This window comes from Lissotriton helveticus, chromosome 7 (assembly GCF_964261635.1).
Source record: "Lissotriton helveticus chromosome 7, aLisHel1.1, whole genome shotgun sequence".
Classification (NCBI taxonomy): domain Eukaryota; kingdom Metazoa; phylum Chordata; class Amphibia; order Caudata; family Salamandridae; genus Lissotriton; species Lissotriton helveticus.
The window spans coordinates 1,702,095,352-1,702,119,884 of NC_136068.1; the positions used below are offsets into that span (position 1 = coordinate 1,702,095,352).

General features: G+C 41.2%; 1 pseudogene; it reads right to left on the reverse strand.

Annotated features, from left to right (window-relative positions):
* LOC144769647 (IgGFc-binding protein-like) overlaps positions 1-24,533 on the reverse strand; it is a 1,000,379-nt pseudogene that overhangs the window by 659,373 nt on the left and 316,473 nt on the right.

A 24,533-nucleotide genomic window follows, 5' to 3' on the forward strand; every position in this document is an offset into this window, starting at 1 on the left:
AATAGCCAGTTCTTCTTTAGAAAAGGGGTGCATAATATTTACCCTCTCGATCTCAGACAGTACCGGATATTCTGTCCCCAAAGGAACGTCTCAAGGGACTCATTATTAATCAATTGTTTTTGTCCGTAAATATGCCTGTACTGTTAGCATTATTTAAAAAATGCTGACCGAGTCCTCGCTCCGCATGCCGGTAACAGGGCATTTCAATGCATTTATCCAATTACTTGCAGCTGGTTACCGGACCTGCCAGGCAAGGAACCTCCTTGTTAAATTACTTTTCTCATATACCTTGTGCATATAGGGCAGTTTAATGTTACACATTTTAGATAATATGCCTCACTTAATGCAAGATCAAGCTTTCTTTGATTAGGAGCAGAGGGGCTTCTTAGTAAGCTTTCATAGCACTGCTGCATGCTAAGTTCAAAATGTTTATTTTGTGCTTTTTTTTTAATTTTCTGTGTCTTTACCTATTCCCAACCCATAAATGTATGCCTTTAAGTAAACCCAGACAATATGAGAAGGAGCAGCCCCTTGATTTATTACCAGACAATCCTTTATCTCTGTTTTGCAAAATAACACCCAGTTTTCTTCCTGTAATTCCTGTTTATTAAGAATCGATCAACGAGGATGTACTAAAACTCTCCCAAACTCGACTGCAAGAGCAATCATTGCATAATCTGAAATTTCATTAGGTAAAATTTGTTGATTGCCAGAGATCAGGGTCTTATATAAAAGGAAGACATCTATACGGAAAGAAGTGTGAAATCTGCCTGAAAAACAGGTTTACACAATCTTAGTAGGGAAAGTTTCCCTCTAGGGATCAATTAACCCCAGGGTTTTACTATAATTTTGAATAATTTTAAAGGTTTTTGGTTATAATTGCCTTTTGGATTTAACTGAGGAATCAATTTTAGAATTTTGCACGAAAGACATTATAATCTCTCCCTATAAGTACTTCACCAGAAATTTGTATTAGTGATTGGAATAATTCTTCACATAGCTCGACATTATCTTCGAGTGGGGCATAGATGCTAACAAATGTGAAGCATCTTAACCCCAACCTGCAGGTAACTCAACACCACCTTCCATTTTTTTCATTCTCAAAAGTTACCACATCTGCTTCAAATATTTTACCCAAAAAGACCGCAGTTCCCCAATTTGCTGCCTGGGAACAGGAAAAACCCCTGTATGCTGCCCGAGATCTAAACATGGAAAATTCCACTAACTTCTCCACCAGTATATGAATCTCTTGGATTAAAACCGAAGCTGGACTTTCCATTTTAATCCAGGATTCAATGGCTTGCATTTTCTTTTTATTATTAAGGCCATTAACATTCAGAGAAACCACCTTGAGAGTAATATTCATCTTATCTTATAACACAATATATTACTTTACCATCGAAAGTCTAGATATAGAATAACAATGTGAGTTAAGTAAGCCATCTAGAATACCGAGCGGGCCTCCAACGCTCTGTTGGTTAATAAAGACCTAAATACAGCAATAGTGCTCCCAGTTTATTAAACTTATGGGGTTCATTTATCACGGCTTTGCGTTATTACCTCTCCCACATTATTCCTGGGTGAATGTACATAATTATGCGTGCAGTTCAGATCGTGAAATTGCATTTGACAATTGGTTGTAAGGTTAGATCTCTTTTTATGCCCTAGGTCCAATTCCCCCACACCACCACCTCTCCCTGTTATCAGCCACACTCCCCCATCCCAAAAGCCACTGTAAGTCTTTCGCCATCCCACTCACACCTGACAGGTTTATCTCTCCCCCAAAACTGGCACCTTGACCTTGTGCCAGGTGTTATTGGCCTGCTCTCCCCATCTCTACACCTCGGGATGCTGAAAAAAGAAACTGAAAACAAAAAAGAGCACTACCCAGAAAAGGATTGAAGGAGAAAGAAAAAAAGAAGAAAGAGAAAAAAAGCCCAAAATGTACAGATAATCATAGGGTCAGACTGAAATCACTGGACATTAGATATTTGCTGTAACAACTCCTGTGCTTTAGGGATGTTACAGAAGATGTGGACTCACCCTTTTAAAAGCACTTTCAGTTTTCTTTGCTGTTCAATCATTGCCTGTGCTCCCTGTTCCTTAAACAAATGAAGGATTTTAACTAACTCTTTCTGTCTTTTGACAGCTGAAGCTGATATAGATGGAAATATATGGCATAGTGGGAGTTCAAGTGTATTAAACTGTAGCTGCTTAACCGCTTGGATAGAATTTGTTCTTTAACACAGTAATTTCCAAAATTGACCAATATGGTCTGAGGAAATTTTGAGTTTTGAGGTAAATGAGCCAGCACACAATGGAATTGAATGAGTCTGATCCCCGGCATACTCCAAGAGGATATGTTTTTAATAAAAGAGTGGACCAATTAAGCAGTCTGCTGTCCCTCAAATCCCTCTGGAATGCGAAGAATACAAAGATTTGAGCGCCTGGAATGATTCTCCAACTCCTCCAGCTCATATTCCATAGAGGACTTTTGGCTCTGGAAAGCAACTATCTTATCCTTTATTGTGACAACCTGGTCCTCCAACTGCGATATTCTAGCTTCAGTCTCATTTAATCTTTCTGGAATCCTAGCCATAATATCTTTGATATTTGTAAGCTAGGCATGTATAGCTACTATCTCCATAGTGTGTGAGACTTTGAGCTCCCGAATTTCCTCCAAATCCATTGCAGAGTAAATAGCATGGCCTCATGGGAGGAACCCTCCTGAGATGGACCAAGCCCAGACAAATTTTGTCCTGCGGGTGCTGCGGGTGCTTTCTCCAACCTATCTATGCCAGAGCTTGTACCAGATTTTGCCTTTGAGAATAGGGGGAATTCTTTAAATTCCTTAGATTTTACAGCCTCAGCTTCATGTTCAGAGTTGGCCCATTCTAAGTCTTCCACAGGTATCTGGTTAGGAGAGGTTTACCCCCTGCTGAATCATTGGCAGTAGGGCTAAGGCTCATTTCCAAATCTGCTGATACCTCCCCCTGATAGCTTTTCTGAGAGAGTTCTGGGGCTGCCATACTGTGTCCCAGATTTTCTGTGTGCATGGCAAGGTATTTCCACAAAGAGGCTGCACGGTTTGCTCGGGCTATAGCCTGTTCCTCTCTCTTTTTAACCCTTTGGGCCAGGACTAGACAGTCTAGATGGGTTGCAGCTCAAGCAGCTTTAGAGCAGTTTCGCATTTTGAGACCAAAACCAATAAGTTAAATTTCTGCCTTTTTCTCTCCCCCTCTCCTCTCGTTCTCTGCTCCCTCCTCTTGAGGGATGGTCATTGTATCAGGACTTACATAGATTTATATGATGTTTGCCACAGTTTTACGAATACAGAATACATACCATGTACTTGCTGCTCTTGAGATCCCCCCAGCCACCCTTTACCGGGTAGCGCCTAAACACTTTTCCAGAACCAACAGCAGAGTGTGTGCACTTACCCCCGGTGAAAAACCTGGTGGTCTGCTGCAATAGAAAGACTCTCATGCATCACTGGTCCACTGCTGATCCTGGAGGAGCCTGCCAAAATGTGTCCTGTTGAGCCCAGCATCTATGAACCATTACTTATCATTCATAGCCTGGCTGCTTGACTCCTGAAAAAAATCTGCCACCAAACAGCCTCTAAAGTATCGTGGTCTGCGAGGATCGCCATCCTGCCATTCCATTGTCAACCAGTAATTCAATCCCTTAGTAAAATCCCCAGTCTGAGGAGATCTCCATCGAGCCAACAAAGGATGAAAGAACAAAAATGAAGGCACTCCTGTTGCGCCGGGAAACTTCGTAACTAAGCCGATGTGGCACAGGTTTCTGAAGGCCCGTAACAGGGCGCAGTATTTCCAGAGCCTACTCTCTGTTTTCTGCTGCAGCCATTTTCGACCGCTCACGCATCATCCTGATGTGGTGGGAAGGAGTGGTTTGCGAAAAGATCAGCTGATCAAACAGTGGCATATTCAACATTACATCTTTGCAGGATTTTCAGGGTAAGCAAATTTTTGTAATAGATAACTATGATGTCTCCACAATACATTTGGGCCCTTCCCTGGCACTTGGCCCACTCACACAAGTGAGGAAATATTTTTATTGGGAGACCAGGGGTATACTGGGTGGTAGGCAGTTTGTACTGGTCCAGTCTTCCCACAACTTTACCACACAGAAATGAGAGGAAAATGTAGCTTTCCGGCCAAATTTGAGTCTTGCAGGGGATTCTTGGTAAAAAATGTGGGGATCCACACAAGCCATATCTCCCTGGACTCGCCCAGTTTTCAGTAATTGCTGAGTTTTGTAGATTTTCCTAGATGGCCGCTGAGCCTGTGACCAAAAAGGAATGTGCCCCCTTTACCAAACCTGGTTGATTTTTGACTGATAACTTTGAGGTCTCCGCAATACGTTTTGGACACTTCCTGGTCACTGGCACTTGACCCACCCACACAAGTGAGTTTTTATCAGGAGACATGGTAGGAAATTTGTGCTGGCCCAGTGACCCCACAACATTCCCATACAAAAATTAGTGGAAACTGTGTTTTCAGGCAACGTTTAAGAATATCAGTGGATTCAGGGGAAAAAATAATGCTGTTGAGAGCCACAGAGCTCACCCCCCCCCATACTGCCCTGGGGTTCTAATTTTCAAAAATGTGCTTATTTGTTCAATGTCCCTAGGTTTCAGCTGAGCTGGGGCCCAAATAAACATTTTGCACCCTTTCATGTTGTGGGCATTTGGCCTACACACACAAGTGAGGCACCAATTTTCCAGGACTCTTCCTCACAGAAATGCAAGGAAATTGTGTTTTTTAAGGCAAAGTTTGACCTTTGCATGGGGTTCTGAGTAAAAACACCTAGTGGAAGCCACACATGTCATCCCACCCTGGACGCCTCCAGGTGTCTAGTTTTAAAAATGTGCTGGTTTGGCAGGTTTCCCTCAGTGTCACCTAAGCTTGGGCCTAAAACTCTCAGCTACCCACATTACAAAAAACACATTGTTTTTCAGTGGAAAAATGTGATGTGTCTAGGTTGCACTTGGCCTACCCACTTTTTTCTCAGGAGATTAGGGGGAACTCTTTGTGGTAGGAAATGAGTGGCTGGCTGCAGATTACATTTCTTTTCCAAAGTGAGCTTTGCAGGGGGTTTTGGGTAAAATAACCTGGTCAAAACCACGCAGGTGACCCACCTTATATTCCCCAGGGTGTATAGTTTTAAAAAATGTGCTGGTTTGGTGGGTTCCCTTATGTGGAGGCTGAGCTGAGGCCCAAAATCTACCCTTAGCCACCTTGAAAAAAGACGTGCATTCTTCTGTGTCGAATATGATCTCTCCTAGGTCACGTTTTGGAGTGTTTTATTTCGCAGGCACAAGGCTCCGCCAAACAAGTGAGGTACTTTTTTATTGGGAGATATGTGGGGCTACAAAATAGTAGAACATTTTTTTATTACCAACTGAATATCTCTATGTTTGTGTATTTCAAATGTAATTAAGTGTGTAACACAGAAGAAATGTTTCCATAATGCCCTCTAAAACACATGCCTGCATCGGTACCCATCAATTCAGAGATGTACAAACAACCACTGATCCTAAATTGAGTATCTGGTGTACATTTCAGAAATACAGAGTTATTATTCATACTATTTTTTCATTCTTCATAATTGACAGTATGAATTGCTGGATAGTCGGTACACAATGAAAAATCATTTTAAAGTTCAGCTCAGTTGTTGGCTCTGGGTACCTCGGACTCTTGGAGAACCTACAAGCTCTACATATCATAGCAACCAAAAGGGCCCAGTGGAAGTAACAGTATATTTAAAAATAAATCTGCCATAGTAAGAAGAAGTTACAGATGAAAACATAGACACAAATTGCAGTTTTTTCAACCCAATTTCAATATTTGGATGTATGATTGAACAACTACTGCCTAAACCACGAATTCCTTAACCACAAAGGCTAAACAATGAGGAATGCCAAACTACTACATTATTTACAACGAGTTCCTAAACCACACAATATATTTAAATTGCTCATTACCCATTTTCTCGACTATGTTCTTTTTAATCTGCATGTTTTGAACATTTTAAGGATACAACCTCATTCACTGTCCTAGATAACGCCTTCATTTCCATACGCTCCATTTACTGCCTTAGAGCCCACTTATTCACTGCCCCAAAAACCCTATCAAGAAACAAGTCTGTAACAGTCCAGAAAGCCTACATGTTCTGTCCGAAATACATAATTGTTCACTTTAGGACACCCAGTCGCTTCAATAACCCGATACCAACTATTCACAGCCAGTATCCGGTGCCCCTATATCTGACCCCTCCTCATTGATGTTGTGAGCCATACATGACCTACCTGATGCATCCTTCAATGATTAGCCGCAAACTGCCTCATTCAGGGTAAGTCACGCCCTCTCTGCACTGCCCCAGATCCTCTCTCACTCACATTCAGAGACTCCAACTTTTCTTCCGCCTGCTAACTGTATTCACTGCCCCTTATTTTGCGGCCCTATACTTCACTGCTGCAATCTCTCTCTCACTGCCCGACTACTTTGTTTCTCATCTTACTCAGTTCCTAAGCAGTGTGCTGGCGAGGGGGCAAAACCATGCAGACGAGGGAGGGCAGTGGTGAAATGTGGGGCAATAGTGGGGAATGGAAAAATGTCTAGTGATCATGCAAGGTGATAGGTGCAGCCCGTCTCAATATGACCCCTGGGTCCACACTACACACTAACAGGGGGGTAAATTGCATGCGCTCCCGCCCCTACCTGTCTCTGCCGCTCCTCCACTCTCTGAAGCCCGTCTCGTGCGTGGGGCTAGGAGAGGTGGGGAAGCGTTGAAAGGCGGGGTGTAGTGTGCTCATTGGGGGGGAGGGAGTTGAGATGAAAGACGCTCTGAGGAGGAGACACCAGAGGGTCTTAGGGTGTCTCTGCATGTGTGGGGAGGGGCAGACAGACCGGGCTGGGGTGGCGGAACCTTGTGTCCAATCAGAGCATGCTGAGGAGGGAAGGAGCCACGGCCAATTTTTTTACCCCGTCAGGAGGCAGAGTGTTGTTGCATTAATATTACCCCAGCCCGCATGCTCCATTTTCATAAATTACTTGAATTGGTAACTGGCAGGATGTAATCAGAACATATAATATATATATATATATATATATATATATATATATATGTATATATATATATATATATATATATATATATATATATATATATATATATATATATATATATATATATATATATATATATATATTACCACAGTTTCTTCTTTCCACATGAAGTAGATCAAAGGACACGGCACAGCAACAGATGGCTTTAGCGTTCTTTTATTTACACACCAGTGCAAAAGTAACGTGCATCAAAAAAGGACGGTCTACGCGTTTCGGCTCCTGCCTTCCACTGGACCATAGAGTCCCTAGGTCTAGACCTTATTTAAATAGTGTTAATAGTGTAAGTACCCTCTACCATTTCCATGGTCATCTAGAACAACCCACCCAGCATAGTATATGCATGGCCAGTACATGTTAAAGGTATATACACCAATATGTACAGTCAACGTAAAGTACTCTAGTGTTAATCCAGAACTGTACATTCAAAAATAAAGTATTTACACTGTTGTTCTTTTATACATATTGGTGTTTCTAAATTGATGTGAAGTACCATGAATCAATCGAACCGATAATTATAAATAAAGTATTGACAACAATTATTTACAATCAGATCCATCTCTATCTAAGCATTTATGGTATTAATTCATACTCATTCAATGGATTATTCAAAGGTTGAGGACTAAGTTAGTTCAGGGTTAGTGGTGGCCTGAAATCATATGGTAATCCATTCGCAAACCTTACGGAGGAACAAATTATTGGGTTTTGTAAAGGTTGGGAAGCTGGTACAATAGTCTAGAATAAAGTATCATATAGACATAGAAGCCAAGACTTAGTAATGCATATTGTCATTCTCTAGGTATAGCACAACCTTTCATCTATAATTATATGCATTATTCCGGCAATTCTTTCTCATGCAGCTACCCCGAATTATTGTGAAGTCACAATCTCCTTTAAGTTCCTCATTTTCTCCTAATATTGTCATATGTTCTATAAATCACTTTGTCCTACAATTCCTATCCTCTATTTATGCTTATAGAATCCTTTAGGTTAATCGGTTCTCATTTCATACAATTCACAACATGTACACATTCCAGCTTCAATTAGATGGTTCTTATACGATTCCCTTGGAATACTGCATATTCAAATGACAGCATCATTCTATTGTTTTTTGTCAGGTCACAAATGTACATACAGTTTGGCATCCAAGTTATGACCAAACGGTGCCTCAGTCCCCATGTTCAGTATCATTCGCGACTCTAGGCGTCTCAACAGTTGTAATTGGTCGCCGCCCCTCTCCGGGAGTTTGCACAGTTTGATTCCTGAATATCTCAGAAGGGAAGTGTCACTCTGATGGTATTGAGCAAAGTGTGTGGCCATTGGGTAGCACGGGTCCTTGTTTTTTATTGCCCTTAGATGTTGCAATATCCTTAACTTAAGTTTGTTTATGGTGATCCCGATGTAGTATTTGCCACAAGGACATTGAAGTCGATAAACCACACATTTGGACTCGCATGTAATATGGTCATATATGGTTTCTTTTCTGCCATTCTGTAGTATATAATGTTTGATATTTTCCCCATGCTCACAGGCTTTACATTTGTGGCATTTCCAGAAGCCAGGTGTTGTCAGCCATTTCTGTTTTCTCTCCTTACGTGGTTCTAAATGACTTTGTGTCAAGATGTCTCTTAAGGAAGAGGTTTTTCTGTATGTTATGCTTGGATTTGCTGTCAGGCTCTCATTCAAAGTTTTATCCAGACGAAGAATTGGCCAATGCTTTTTGTAGGCTTTCTTCATTTGTATGCTTTGGTTATCATACTCCACAATGAGTCTGGTTGTTCCACTGCTCTGGTCTGTTTCCTGTTCTTGATCTCTTTTTAGTTTCTTATTCTTAGGGGTTAGTAGTTCTTCTCTTTTTTTCAGATGCATACGATTTTTTGCGGTGTTGATCACTTCCATTGGGTATCCTCTTTCGAGGAATCTGAGGCCCATGTTCTCTATTTCTTTATTCAGGTCGTCTTCCTCAGAACAATTCCTTTTTACCCTTAACATTTGTCCGTAAGGGATACTCCATTTTAATCTGGTTGGATGCCCACTATTAGCATGTAGAATGCTATTACATGCTGTTGGTTTTCTGTGGATTTTGGAGCAAAGTTTATTGTTCATAATGAATATTTCCACATCAAGGAATATCAGAGAATGGGTGCTAGTCGTGGATGTAAATTTCAGACTGTATCTGTTTTTATCCAAGGTTTCAATGAATCTTTTCAGCGAGTTCTCATCTCCGTCCCAAATGACGAACAAGTCGTCAATGAAACAACACCACAATTTAATTTTCGGCCCATCCGGGTTTTCTTGATCTCTCTTGATCACCTCAGTCTCCCAAGCCCCCATCAGGATGTTCGCATATGTGGGTGCAAATGATGTCCCCATTGCTGTCCCCTGTTTCTGGAGATATATATCTCCCAGGAACAGGAATGCATTATGTGTCAGGCAGTATTGGAGCATCTCCAGTAGCATATTTGAATGTTCTAGAAAGTTCACAGATCGTGTCTTGAGGATTTCTTTCACAGCCTCAATGCCATCCTCATGGCGTATTGAGGTATATAGCGATGTGACATCGATTGTTGCCATTTGATAGGTTGACTTCCATTCACAAATTGATATTCTTTGCAAAAAATCCATTGTGTCCCTTAGGAAAGATGGTAGATTGGTCACATAGTGCATCAAAAAGATATCTATGAATCTTGAGGTGGATTCTAGTAGAGACCCTATTGAACTCACGATGGGTCTCCCTGGTGGTTGATCTAGTGACTTATGGATTTTTGGTAGAAAATATATGGTGGCCATAATCGAGTTATTCGTTTTCAGGTAGTTGTACTCATCGAAGTCTAGAAGACCCCTATCTTTCCAGGTTAACAACTTTGAGTGATATTCATTTGTCCATATTTCCAATGGATTTGTACTTAGCTTTTCATAGTGTTCCTGGATAAGGAGTTGTCGGTTTGCTTCTTCAATATAATCCGCTACATTTTGAATAACGAGGATACCCCCTTTGTCTGAGGCTTTTATGATTATAGACACATCATTTTTCAAGTCCATCATTGCTTTTTGTTCTTCCAGAGAAAGATTTTGTTTTCCACTTTGTCCATTTCTTGTGGATTTGTCCGAAATTTTCATTATTTCCTCCACCATAAGTTCTTGAAATAAATCGACTTTATTCCCAGGAGGAAGTTGTGGACAGAATCTAGAATCTCTTTTCAATCCACTGTTTCCACCTAAGTTGGTAGGTAGGCCAATGTTTTCACAGAAATTAATTTCCATTTCAGAGGTGATTGTATTGTCCCTTTGGCTGTTGGAGGGTGTTTCTTTAATAGATGTTAAGGTTATCATGGCAGTTAAGTCCTTCTGTGCAACTGCTGTTAGTTTGTTGGTATCAGGGGCACATGTTCTCTTGTTATTGTTATATCGAGTTTTTTCAGCAAAGTGTTTTTTAAGTTTCACCTTCCTGCAAAATCTATAGAGGTCAATGCGAGCATTTGGTACATTCATAGTCTTTGTTGGGCAAAAAGAGAGACCCTTATTTAGGAGTTTTAGGTGGCTGTCCGATAGTTGTTTATTAGATAGGTTTACCACTATATTAGGCACGGACAGTTGTTTCTTCACCTTTATTTTGGCTTTCCTTTGCCTCGCTTTGGTTTTGCTTCTTTTTCCACCCCTCCTGGTTTTTGGTTTGTCGGGGGTTTCTTTGGTGGACGTTGTTCTCTTACCCAGGTATTGGCTCTGCCTCTTCCTCTCTGTCGCGTTATCATGTGCGCTAGTTTGATCTCCCCCTGAAAATCCAAAGGGGTTACATTCAGTTCTCCTTCAACTGAGCTCACCTCGGAGCTGTCTACATCTTCCGTGGGATCAGTGGATCTGTCCATGTTTTTGTCCATAGCAACATGGCTCCTAAGTGTATCGTATTTTCTGGCGAAGGTGTACATTCGGCCATTCATATAATCCAATCTGTCTCTCATGAACTTATTGGCCTTCCTTTGTTCTACCTCCATCTCATGCTTCGCTATCTTCTTTTCCATATTTTCCAATCGTTCTTTGCTCTCTTCTGATGTGGGGATATCTGCGAGTTCTGCTTCCAGAGCCACTATTGTGCTCAAAATCTTCTCAAGTTTTCTCTCCGCATGAATGATTAGGGTCCTCATTAGTTTGTAAGAGCATTCATTAGTATCTGTTTGCCATAATTTTATCAGGTCAGTATCCAGGTCATTTAGAGTTGGCATTATCAGGATCCTCAGTCCTCGAGGCACTCTTTTAAATTCAATGTATTTCTCTAATGATGTTTTTTCCCACCATTTATTCACTTCCTGGATCCGCTGATACTGTAATTCTCGTACAATATTGGCAATTGTTCTATCCTTGGTTTTCTCTCCCCCATCTTTCTTAGCATCCGAGGATGTTGTCGGAGAGTTGTCATCGTTGAGGAGCTCACTCGCCCTCTGCTGGCGATTTCTTGTTTTATCTGCCATGTTTTTACTTTTAACTGGGTTGGGTTGTTAATTATACTCTACTTGATACACTGCTACACTTTGTTTGGTGTGTTAATTGTTCGTATTTAGATTGGGGTAACCCGCTCCTCTGATCCCAGAGTTTAGCCGGACCCAATTCCACGCTTCTGTTGCTTTCCTGTGGGGCACCTTTGTGCTCACACGTTGATTCCAAAAATGCTGTGTTGCCCCTTTAAGGATAGTCTGAGCTCATCTGAGTTCGTCGATCTTGCCGATGACGTCGTGCTTCAGTTTCCTTGCAGGGCAAGTCACTAGAGTTTTCCCAATCACTCGGGGATTTCGGCCAGGCTGTACGTTTTAAGAACTGGTGAGTGGTATTGCATGTATTATCGGATTATGTTCCCCTTTATCACATGCCAAACTTCCACATCACACAGGGCTTCCCTCGCCGGGGCTCGTTGAGCCGAAGGGCGGTCGCCTCTCACCCCACCCGAACGCAGCCTCCGCTGCGCTACAAAGTTAGGCGGTCTGACAAACACCACGACGATTCACTCACCCCAGCTCCGGTCACCTCCGTACCATCCCGCTGGCGATCTCAGCATTTCTCCCGCTACGAATCTCCCCGCAGCAGTCTTTTCACGGGCCGCCTGGCTCCACAGCAGAGGCGTCGGCTGTTTTTCCCAAATTGCAACCAGCTGGATTCTGATCTCCAGATCAGTCACGGCCGCTTCACCTCGTCCTGGAGTGCCTGTGTTGCGCGTCCCAGCTCACGCGCTCAATATTACCACAGTTTCTTCTTTCCACATGAAGTAGATCAAAGGACACGGCACAGCAACAGATGGCTTTAGCGTTCTTTTATTTACACACCAGTGCAAAAGTAACGTGCATCAAAAAAGGACGGTCTACGCGTTTCGGCTCCTGCCTTCCACTGGACCATAGAGTCCCTAGGTCTAGACCTTATTTAAATAGTGTTAATAGTGTAAGTACCCTCTACCATTTCCATGGTCATCTAGACCAACCCACCCAGCATAGTATATGCATGGCCAGTACATGTTAAAGGTATATACACCAATATGTACAGTCAACGTAAAGTACTCTAGTGTTAATCCAGAACTGTACATTCAAAAATAAAGTATTTACACTGTTGTTCTTTTATACATATTGGTGTTTCTAAATAATTATATATATTGTGGAACTAAAGTATGAAGTACGAAGGACTTAGAGGAGACATAAGCACAGTGATTGGCCAGTAGATGGCGTAGTCGCTAAATAAAGCATCTGTAGAATGAGAAATGTAGACTTGTGGACGAAGACGCATGCCTATTGCTGAATGACTCATGTCAGAGGGGCTGCAGACGTGGTTTTGTGGTTTATGTAAGTCATTGTAAAGGAAGTCGTGGTTAAATGATTGGTCGTTGGTCGGGATTTGTGATTCAGGCCATTCGTTATTCAAACTTCGTTGTTTAGGATGTTTCCCTCAATATTTATTCATTTAAACTGATTCCCATGTTTTCCAGAGATCCCCAAATGTAGCTATATTGTGGCAAATGTTTTCAGTCACTTAAAGGGGGGAATCCACATACCCTTGATACCTCTAGACTCCCCAGGTTGTTGGAAAATAAGGATGTACATTTGACATTTATACCTTAAGTGGGAAAAAAATTATGGAGCTCTAAGCATGAACTGCCCAAACAGCCACAGAGGGTAGGAAGCCCGGCAGCTAAGGTGTTAAAAACCATTTACAATGAAAGGATGCAGTGTGGCACTGCCAACAGTTTAGCTGCACCATGCTGCATTATTTAGAAAAAGCAGGGATGTGTTGTATTTACAATAATACAGCGCACCACTGTGCTCTCTCTTGTGCTGGTGCTAAAACAGCAGCTGTGCACAAACAGAGACTCTCTTTCTCCATGGTGGACTGCAGTGCAGGGATGATTGTTGTTGTGCAAAAATGGCAACTCCTACACAAAAACAATCATCAATGGCTTTTTGCTAATTCTATGTGTGCTTCAGATTGCAGCACACGTAGAAAGAGCAAGAAAAGAGGAGAAATAAAAGTATTTCTCCTCATTGCGCCACTTTTATTCCTCCCTTGGGGTGATATAAGTTTTTGGAGCTCCCTCAGATTTACAGATCCTTGTAAATCTGGAGCAATGTCAAAAAGCAATGGGTGCTGCGTGGGAACCCCCACGACAACACCCATTGCACGCCCTATTTCCTCTGAAAACTGCGGTGAGATGAACCATATTTACAAGGCTTAGTACTACCTTGTAAATATAGAGCAGAAATCAGTGTCACCGGAGCGTCACAAAAAAGTGACTCTATGGTGGAGAAATATCCTTGTAAATTTGCAACCGGATATTTCCGATTTTAGCACGCATATGAAATTTTTGCTTTCAGTTATAGCAAAAACTCCTACTTGGTTTAAAACCAAATTGGCATGAACATAAAACTTAGTCTGAAAGTGTTCTTTTTGAGGTTTGATTTAAATCGGTTTGAGACAGTTGAAAGGATATTGTTTGATGTGCCTATAAATTTAGAACTGTTTTATGAAATTTTACAATATTAGACAGAGGCTAGCATTTGTAACTTAGACTTGTTATTTTAAAATGTGTGCCAATCTATTCGGAGGGGTACAGTCAAACTGTAGGCTGCATAATGAATCTGCATGAAACCTGGCACACAGTTATATGCTTAGCATTCACTTAGTTTGTCAAGTGTCTTCAGAACCAGCAAGGAAGGACGACAGTAAAAAGAGCAAAAACATTTTCACTGGCACTGTTTAATATAGCCTTATAGGCTATACCGGCAATTAAAAGCCCGCTCCAGAGTTTATGGACCGAGCCGAAGGCGAGGGACTTTAACAAGGGTGAGGGACTTTAATAGCCGGTATAGCCCTGCTAAGGAGGGCTTTAAGGATATTGGAGCATTTTGCCACTAGAGGGCAGAATGTTCTAATAAATAAAACAAAGGCTTCTCGAAGCTCGAGGGAATTTGAATCCCCTCGAGATCCAGCAGGCCTTTGTAAAACATTGGAATGTCGATCAGCGGGCTTTTACTGGCCCGTAGAAGCAGTGAGCACTTCATTGTCCTCAATGGAGCTCCCAACATTCCAGTGTTCTAATAACAATTCATGAACTCCGGCAGGCTTTTAGCTAGTTAATTAAGCCTGTTGCACGGCTTTCCATTTTCATGAAGATTTGAAAAGGGTGTGGAGGAATACTTGATTTGTTAATAAGTTTTCCACCATTTTATAGATCAACTTGACGTTTGCATTTTTCTTGATATTTTTTGTTTCATGCAAATCTGTTAAGGCGAAGGAGACAGGAATTCATAAATGGGTTGATTTTCTAATAAAGTTGCTGCTGTTTAATGAATTCAAAGGACTAGCCAGGGAAGAAAACCCACTAAAAAGAACATAACAGTAGTGTGTACCTTTTTTGACACATCCTGCGACACCATCTTGGATAACGCAATTCTCGTCAATGGTGCAGCTCAGACTTGCACAGGACAGGACACCAAAAGCACCGCAAGTGCAGACCTCTGTACAGTCGCTGGACACAACCTTTTCACCAAGCTGTAAAATGGTTAAGCACAGACATTACAATGCTGTAATTTTTTCACAAGAACAGTCACTCTAAGAAACATACCTTTATAAAAAAAGTTTATGTTAATGGTTATTGGTGAAGAGCACAATCACCAGTTTGTTGGCGCTGTTTACTGTTAGGAAGCAGAAGAGACCATCTGCCATTATGAGAATATACTCAGAATTGAGTATTGAAGAGAAAGGTTTAATTAGAAGGGGAATAACAGAGTTCGGAAAATGCATAGAGAGTATATTACAAATGAAAAGTTACAAGAGAAACCTAGCAACAGATTTTCAGCACTTCTTTTGTCTTTTTCAATGGTCAGGTTTTCCCAACCATTGACTTGCCACGATTGGGAAGTTTTAATTGAAAATGATAAGTAATTCTTCCTTCTAAGTGAGTATCTCATTATTGGCCCTGTTCAATTTTTCTGGTATTTTGATGTGAACCTGTCCAAGTAGCCTAAGTATTTGTAGAATAGTTATTCTTGAAACATAACTGTTTATTCTTCATTTCCCCTACTTGACGGACTGGCGATTCTTCCGACCTCCATTTTTAGGTCTGGCTTACAGCTCAGCTCTTGTCTGACATCATGGGCCACATGTACGTAGGTTTCTTTTGAAAAAACAGGACACAGAGGATGTATAAAACTCATTTAATAAGCATCCAGAAACAGTCCCTATTCAGCTCCCGGATCCCTCTCGAACTGTGTCTGTCCACTCCAGAATCATTGTGTATTCCAGAAGTGGAAGCAGCATGCTGCATCAGAACAGAGCAACTGTAACTAGCTTACATGAACATGCAATAATAATAAAGAATACAATATATCCCCTTTCCTTAACATGGTAAACAAGTTTAAATTAAATATTCTTAAGTAGATTTATAATTCATTAACCAATACTTTTTCTCTCTGCAATGTGTGCTTGGCTCTCTCTTACACTATCCACTATTTTCCACATTGCACTCCTGACACTCCCTTTTTTCCATCCATTTGACCTCTTTCAACTCAGAGCATGGTACAATTTTTCTGGCGTTACACCATATACCACCAGACAAGCACAGCAGATTTCTCTGCACTTTCATTATTCTCTTGGGATCAGATAACTTGGAGTTTCCTTTTTCGACCACGTTACACACCAGCATACCTTCCTCAAATTTGTGGTCTGTTTGATCACCTTCTCAGTGTGTCTCCTTTTGTAACATGATTGATAGGGTCCCATCTTATCATGCAATTTCTCAGTCTGTATCATCTTTTGACCATACCTCTCTATCCACACAGGCATAGCCACTGTACAGGGTACCCTTCCCTTCAGCAAACAAAAAGGTTTCTCCCCAGTTACAGAATGAGCCATTGTCCTCTGATTCCATAAAATTTCTTTCACTTTGTTTCTCCAACAGATATTGTTTGACACTGCTAACTGCACGCTTTCCGCCAACACACGATTGAAGCGCTCAATCAAACTACTTCCCCTTGGGTAAAATACAGGTGTCCTGCATGTTTGGTTCCCCATTTCTTGATAAAACTCACACACTCATGTCACATGAATTGTGGACCGCTGTTTGTCTGAATTTCTGCAGGACATCCCTCTCTGTGGAAAATATCTTCACAAAACGCACAAATACCTTTCCAGCCACTTTGAATAGAAGTCCATAAGCACTACGGCAAATCTCTCATTCACTCCAAAGAGTCAAATGGACAACCAACGTCCATGGCTAATTGTTTCCATGTCTAATAAGGCAATTCCTCAGGGTTAATGGTAGTTTCTTGAAGAGTGTGTGATTTGTCACTGCACATACATGAAACACCACTCCTAACATACCTTTCGATTTGCTTGTCCATCCCTGGCCACCAGAAATCCATCCAGACCTTCCTCTTCATGGCAGACATTTCACCATGTCCCTCACGCATCAACCACAATAACCTGCCTCGTACCCTTCCGGCACCACCAATTTATCTCCTCTTCTCACAATCCAATGTACAGCAGACAACTCTTTCCAGAAATTCTGGTACTAAGTTAAATCTTTATCTAACTTCCAACCAAACATTTTCGGCAACGTTTTTCTCACCTTTACGAGCATAGGATCAGCAGCTATAGCACCCTTCCATTCAGTTTCCTCAATGGCCTGACATACCTCAGATATTTCTGCAACAGTCCCTTCATCATCTTCTTCAGCACTCTCATCGTCCAGCAGCAAGCTAAATATGCAGTGTGCATTTATATTTCGTATGCCTGGTACCTATTTCACTAAAAAAACATACTCTTGCAAACAATATAACAACATTGCAATGCGAGGTGTGGTTTTCATCCCACCTGCAGTGGAGAACAAATCAACTACGGGCCTATGATCTGTTTGAAGCTCAAAATGCATACCCCATGCAAAAATACTGAAGTTTTGCTCTCCCCACCAACGGGCCAGGACCTCCTTTTCAAAAAAGGAGAATGTCTCCTAGGGTTTGTGATGGGAATGCTACTACTCTTTCCTTCTCTTCATGTTCTTGCATCAAAACTGTTCCAAGCACTTAACTACTGGCATCGGTGACAACAATTGTTATATCAGCAGGATCAAATGGTTTGAGCATCACAGCCTTTACATTGCCCTTTTCACTGCATCAAAAGCTTTTTAGCGTTTACCTGTCCATAAATACTCAACACCCTTTTTCATCAATTCACGTAAAATATGTACCCTCTTCGAAAAACGATGTATACATTTGGCATAACTCTGCCAAACCCAGAAAGGACCTGAGCTAATCTTTATCTTGTGAATAAGGAGCTCTTTCTATGGCCTCAACTAAGTTGTGTTTGGGATTTACCCCAATAAATGTTAAAGTAAGGCCCAGGCATTCCACTTCTGTTTTACTAAACTTGCATTTGTCCAAGACATTAGTAACATCAGCTTTCTCCGATCTGCTGAACACATTCTTAAGGACCTTTTCATGCTTCATAATGTCTTTGTCCCACACCACAATATCATCTTGAAACACTAAGACATTGGTCATGTTCCCTACAATGCTCCACATGACTCTCTGGAACAAACTGAAAGGCATATGAATAAATTGAAATGCCCTTTACTGTGTGATGAAAGATGTTAAATGGCTAGATTCTGCATGCAATCGTACTTGGTGGTAGGCATTTGATAAACCCAGAGTGGTAAAGTACCTACTCCCAGCTACGCTCTCCAACATTTCATTTCTACACGTTAGAGGGTGCTGATCTACCCATATGCATTTGTTTAGGTCTCTCAAGTCCACACACATGCAGATACTGCTATTGTATTTTTGAGCGAGAACTATGGGACTAAGCCATTCTGAGGCTTCAGTGGATTCTATAACACCAATATCTCACAATCTTTGCAAATCTTCTTTTAGAGTACTCCTCAAAGCAAACTGCACATTCTTCTCTTTGTGCACATTGGGTGTAGCATTTCCCTTAAGGATGATTTTGTGTTCAAATTCTTTTAGACAACTAAGCTAATTGCTATTCAAATTGGGAAAGTGATTAACCCACTGTTAGCCAATCTGAGTTAACAAAACTTGCAGCGGATGATTTGGATTCAAACCATGCTTAACACATGCTGTTCATTCTAACCAAAAAGTGACCTCGCTTTCTCAACCACATACACCTTGCCTCTTGCATGTCTGTCTTGAAACTCTAAATTAGTAACTTAATAATAAAGGACAGGTAACTTGCCACTGCAATAGCCCTCTGGTTCAACAGCTTTAGGATGCAATTAAGAAACATTCCCCTTCTCCCAGGTAGCCTCATCAATGATAATGAAATGTGTGCACAAATCCGCCAAACCTGTACTTCTACTCCATTTACTTTAATACTACATTTAGGTTGATGATAACTTTCCCCATACAGTGTACACAGTTTACCATCAGCTTATTTCATTGTTAGTACCTCTATTTCTCCTTGGTTGCTATAATCTGAATCCTCAGTTTGAGACCTAATTTCTCTGTCTCTTACTGCATTTATAGATTTTTTTAAACTCCCAGAACCATTCATCCTACATACTCTCCCAAAGTGCCCCAACTTGTTACACTTGAAACACTTGCTTTTGATTGCTGGGCAATTGCTAGCTTCTGGAGTATGTCTCTCACTGTCACATCTGAAGCACATTCTTTTCCTGACCCCACTTTGCTTTCTTCTAATATCATTCCTGTCACTGGATATATGAGTTTGTGTTTGTGTCTCTACAACCTCACACAATTTCTCTACATCCGAACTCCTTTTGGACCCACTTCCGTTTAATTCCTTTACATGTCTAGAGGTGTTCTCCATGCATTTGGCCACTTCTGTCTTCATGCCTAACATTGGATCCTTCAACTCTAGCAATTTTTTTTGAATTTCTAGATTGTTTGACCTATTTATCATTTGGTCTCTTATAATTTCATCTCTAAGATCCCTGCATTCAATTGTGACCACCAATCTCCTTTTATTTATTTATTTATTTATTTATGGTATTTATAAAAGCGCTCTGCAACCCTACGGGCATCCTGGCGCTGTGAGAATATAACTGAAACAAATGTGTATTATGGGTGGGATGGGTGGTCAGTTTGCTTCTGGGGCAGTTACACTTTAGGGAAGAGCCATGTTTTTACCTTTTTTCGAAAAGCCATCAGTTTGTCTCTTTTCCTAATAGCAATAGGGAGGCTATTCCAGAGGTGGGCTGCCGCTATACTAAAGGCTCTGCCACCATGAGTGGCTTTCCTGATCCTGGGTACGCTGATGAGATTAAGATTAACTTGTCCACGTATTGTCTGATTGACCCGTTTGCAGCCAGAAAAAGACTACTTACATGTGGCCCTATAGGAACCTAAAAACACTATCGTGAGAGGGGCTCCGCTCCCATGTTAGTAGCCAAGAGAAAATTTTTTGATTAGGCATAATCGTGTGCTTCCCTAAAAAGAGTGCTGCCTTTCATGCAGCTGGGGTCATTTTGTTTATATCTTCAGCTGCCTGTCCCAGCAATAGTAAGGCTGCCAGATCTTTAGCTTTCTGGGTCACACACATGGAACTGTAATGCTATTAAAATGTCTTAGATAACTAGATAATTTACAGTGTCTGTTTTCTCAAGCAGCAGATAGTCATAAATATAAGACTTCAGCATGTAGTTTAGTGTTTTAGGGCTACGCTAATCTACATTAATTGTTTTGGTCTGGTTTACAGTGCAATTGTTTCATGGCCCTATACGATTAACAAAAGAGCATTTTCAGGGTCATGCTCAGAGATGGGCTTAAGTTCCACCCACATGTTTGTTCTCCTAAGTACTGTATTTGATTGGGCCGCATTTGAGTACTTCCACTAAAATACTGCTTTTAATGCACTTTTTGGCTGTTGGCAAAGTTTATATGCAATACAGCAGGATAATTAGGTTTTGGTGGCAAATCAATGATCATAGGTATGGGTCTCTCCTGTTTATTATGAGATTTTATGCTCAAGGCACTAGACTAGACATATTTATTGTAAAGTCGAAAGGCATTTAAGTGTGGATTGTACTTACTCTATATTAACACCTACAGATAGATATAGATTGTTACCTTGCGTTTCACATATCATCATAGTATGTAATACTGTGTATTTGTAAAGCACACGTTCACTCAAGGGTATCATTTTGCGGAATAACCGATGTTTACTGTTACCAAACAGTACTCATTTTATCAACCTTAGAAGGATGAAAGGCTGAGTGGACCCACCAGGATTTGAACCTGTGACCATGAGGTCAAACACAGGCCCCCTACAGTGGATGCATTAATCCACTAAGCCACCAGACCTGGTGGTTGGTCACCCTGGGTGACAAACCTTAGATATGAAAGGTATGGGCTGTCAGAATCATTTTCATTGGCAGCCTTAAGAGATATACGGTTTTGCTTAGCTTAACATTTTAATGTGCTTATAATTTTAAGACCGTTTTTCTGATGGTTGCCTTCTGGAAAAGCTTACGCTCAAAAATTGTGGGTCTGAGTTGATATTTATGCATTTATGGTGCCCTGGAAACATTATGACAGATGCCATAGGACTGGCCTGCTTATTTAGGGAACCCTATGATAAAATCTAGATTATTCATTATAAAAAAGCATATGTTAAAGCAAATGAGCATTTAACAGTTGGTTGTTATCACATTGTGTTACAGGATATTATAAAAAAGCATATGTTAAAGCAAATGAACATTTAACAGTTGGTTGGTATCACATTGTGTAACAGGACATAAACAGTTTTTTTGGTCACATGTCAGATTACTGCAGTAGACAAGGGTTTTAGTGTTGGCCATCAACTCTGACAAACCTTGGGGGGTTTCACTATGGTGATTGTTGTTAGGACCTATTGAGAATGGTTGGTTAGGGTTTTGCAAGCTGCATTTTTCTACATTATTTGTAACTTTATATCTGTATGCATGATGGTTGCCAGTTTATGTGCACTTGAATAGGTAGTGTTGGATAAAGTGTAAAGCCAATGTTCAATAACGCCTTCATTGGTTCATTGGGAAAGGTAATACCTGTTTTCATAGGTTTGCTTACTGGAGTACAAGAGGCCTCAATTGGTTATTGTGATAAGCCAATAATGAGGCCTACATGCCTGATTGATTCACTAGGAAAACATAGGTCTGCTTCGATGGTCTGATCTATTTATTAAGAAAAGTTAAGATACACCCATTAGGCCTGGCATATTGATAGTGAAAAGCACATGTAAAATGAATAGGCATTTAAGAGTGGATTGTTTTTCTATGCATTAAAGACTACAGATAGTGTTTTTGTTACATGAAATATCACAGATTACTTTTGTAGGGAATGATTTGGTGTATACTTCCTCTGACAAACTCAGAGGGGAGATTATTTGCACTGTAAACATTCCTGAAAGAATCCAAGCTGTTTGTATATCCATGTATATAAATATATATCCCGATTGATACTTAGAGGGCCTTTGGGTCAGCTCTGGTCTGCTGTTAGTCAGTGTGAGTGTCATTTATGCTGTGCTTCCATCCATGACAGTGAACTGAATAGTGTGATGGTTCACTCCACATCAGTCACTAGCTCTCCTCTCTCTTGCCCTGTGAATGATGACATTTTCTGATCACATGTGTACATCCACCTGAAAATGAGGGTGCTTTAATGTCAAGGATTGTTGGTCATTCCTTTAGTTTTGAGTTTTCTACTTGTATAGTTCCCTTTTCATTTATTTGATTTCTCTCCTTTTATTTTAGTGTTTCTTAGAATGATACTTTAGTTCTTTGGGTAGTGCTAACAGTGGCATGCTTACTGCTTATTTCATCTGCAGGGTGCTGCTTCTCACATGGCCAGTTCCTCTGAACCAGGGGACCAGTACGGAATGTTGTTGTCGGTAGCATATAAAATGTGGCTGCCATGCTTGACATTTAAAAGAATGACAGACTATTTACAATACCTTTGCAAGACAGACACACACTGCTTTGGTTAGTTACAATTTTGGAAACATATGCATACTGTATTTAGATGACAGCATGTTTTCATTTTCGTAGTTAACAGTTAATCAATCAAGCACTGAAAATTACTTGTGAGGGTCTCAATGTGCTGGAGTTGCTAATTGCTTCTATGTGATCTGTTTATTCGATCAGCCAAGTCTTGAGTATTTTTCTGAATTGCCGGAGCAATGAGGCAGTCCTGAGGTGGGGTAAAGGTAGTTCCAAGCTTTGGCTGCCAGGTGTGAGAAGGAGCGTCTTCTGCCGTTGCTTCGGCAGATCTGGGGGGTGTCTGCGAAGAAGAGGGAGGTAGATCATAGGCATCTGGTCGGTTGGTGGAAATTGGGTGAGTGGGTGAGCCGAGTGTCATCGGTGTAGGAGATGATGTTGAGTCCATGTGATCTGACAGTGTTGGTCAAGGGATTCATGTGCATGTTGGCGATGGTAGGTCTGAGGGAAGATCCTCGGGGGACATTGCAGATGATTTTCTTTGTTTCTGAGGTGAAAAGTGGGAGATGGATTTACTGGGTTCTTCCCGTGAAGTATGAGGCAATCTATTTGAGGGCAACTCCCTGGATTCTGATATGGTGGAGTCTGTTGATCAAGATGGGAGATGGTGCTGAAGGTGGATGATGAGGGTTGCCATTTTGCGACGGTCCAGGAGGCACATGATGTCGTTGGTAGCTGCGATCAGGGATGTCACTGTGATGTGGTTGGCTCGGAATCCAGAATGAGAGGGGTCCAGGAGGATGTTGTGTTCCAGGTTTGCCGTGAGTTACTGGTTGATTGCCTTCTTGAGAACCTTCGCTGGAAAGGTGAGCAAGGAGATGGGCTGGAAGTTCTTCGGTTCTGCTTGGTCAGTGGATGGTTTCTTCAAGAAGGGCCTCACTGTAGCATGTTTTGCAGTCCACAGTTAAGGAGGTTGAGGTGATGGAGGTGTTCAGGACTTTCTTGAGCTCGCCGTTAATAGTCTTGCTCCTGAAGTTGAAGACATGGTGGGGACAGGGGACCATGGATGCTCCAGAGTGCACAGAGTTCATGATGGAGATTGTGGATTAAGTTGTGAGAGCGTCCAAATGGGTTTGTGTTATTGGGTGTGAGCGGGCTGATGTTGTCAGCCTTGGAGTTTGAAGTTTTCATAGATGGCTGAGATCTTGTCATGGAAGAAGTCTGCCAGAGTGTTATACAATTCTTAGGAGGGAGTGATGACGTTCTCTGTGGCTGCGGGGTTGGAGAACTCCTTGACAATGATGAAGAGCTTCTTGCTGAAGAGCCTAGGGCTGAGTGCATATATTTAACAGAATTCTCTGCCCTAGGCTCTCAATTCTGTCGACTGACCCAAGGGCATAAGAATAGCCCCGGATAGTTCTAAGCTAGGATAACACTTCAACATTTTGATGAGGAGGAATTGTCCTATACTTCAACATTTTGATGAGGAGGAATTGAGCTATGTAGATGATATTTATCTGACCGATGATGATTTATTGGATCATTTGACTAGGGGGAGCAACCTACTTTTGGGATTCGCCTCTGTGGGTTACACATCCAGGTACAAAATAAAAAAATGGCCCACCTCAGTGTCCTATTTTTGGGATATGAGTTGTCAAGTGAAGGAAAAAGCCTAGCAACTAACTTTTTAGAAAAGTGAATGCTGCTCCAACCTCCAAAAACTCTGAAAACCTTACAATCCATATTGGGATTCCTAAATATTGGCAGAAACGTACTTTTTGAATTATGCAGAAAAAGTGAAATCTTTCTACGATTTAATCAGACCTGATTTTTCAGTTCGACATTGGATACAGGAATACAAGGATATCGTTTGTTCCTTACAGGCTGACATGATTGTTTCTAAACACCTACACACACATGCAACTACGACAAATCTGGTGATCCGTGTAATCGCCGGTCAATCA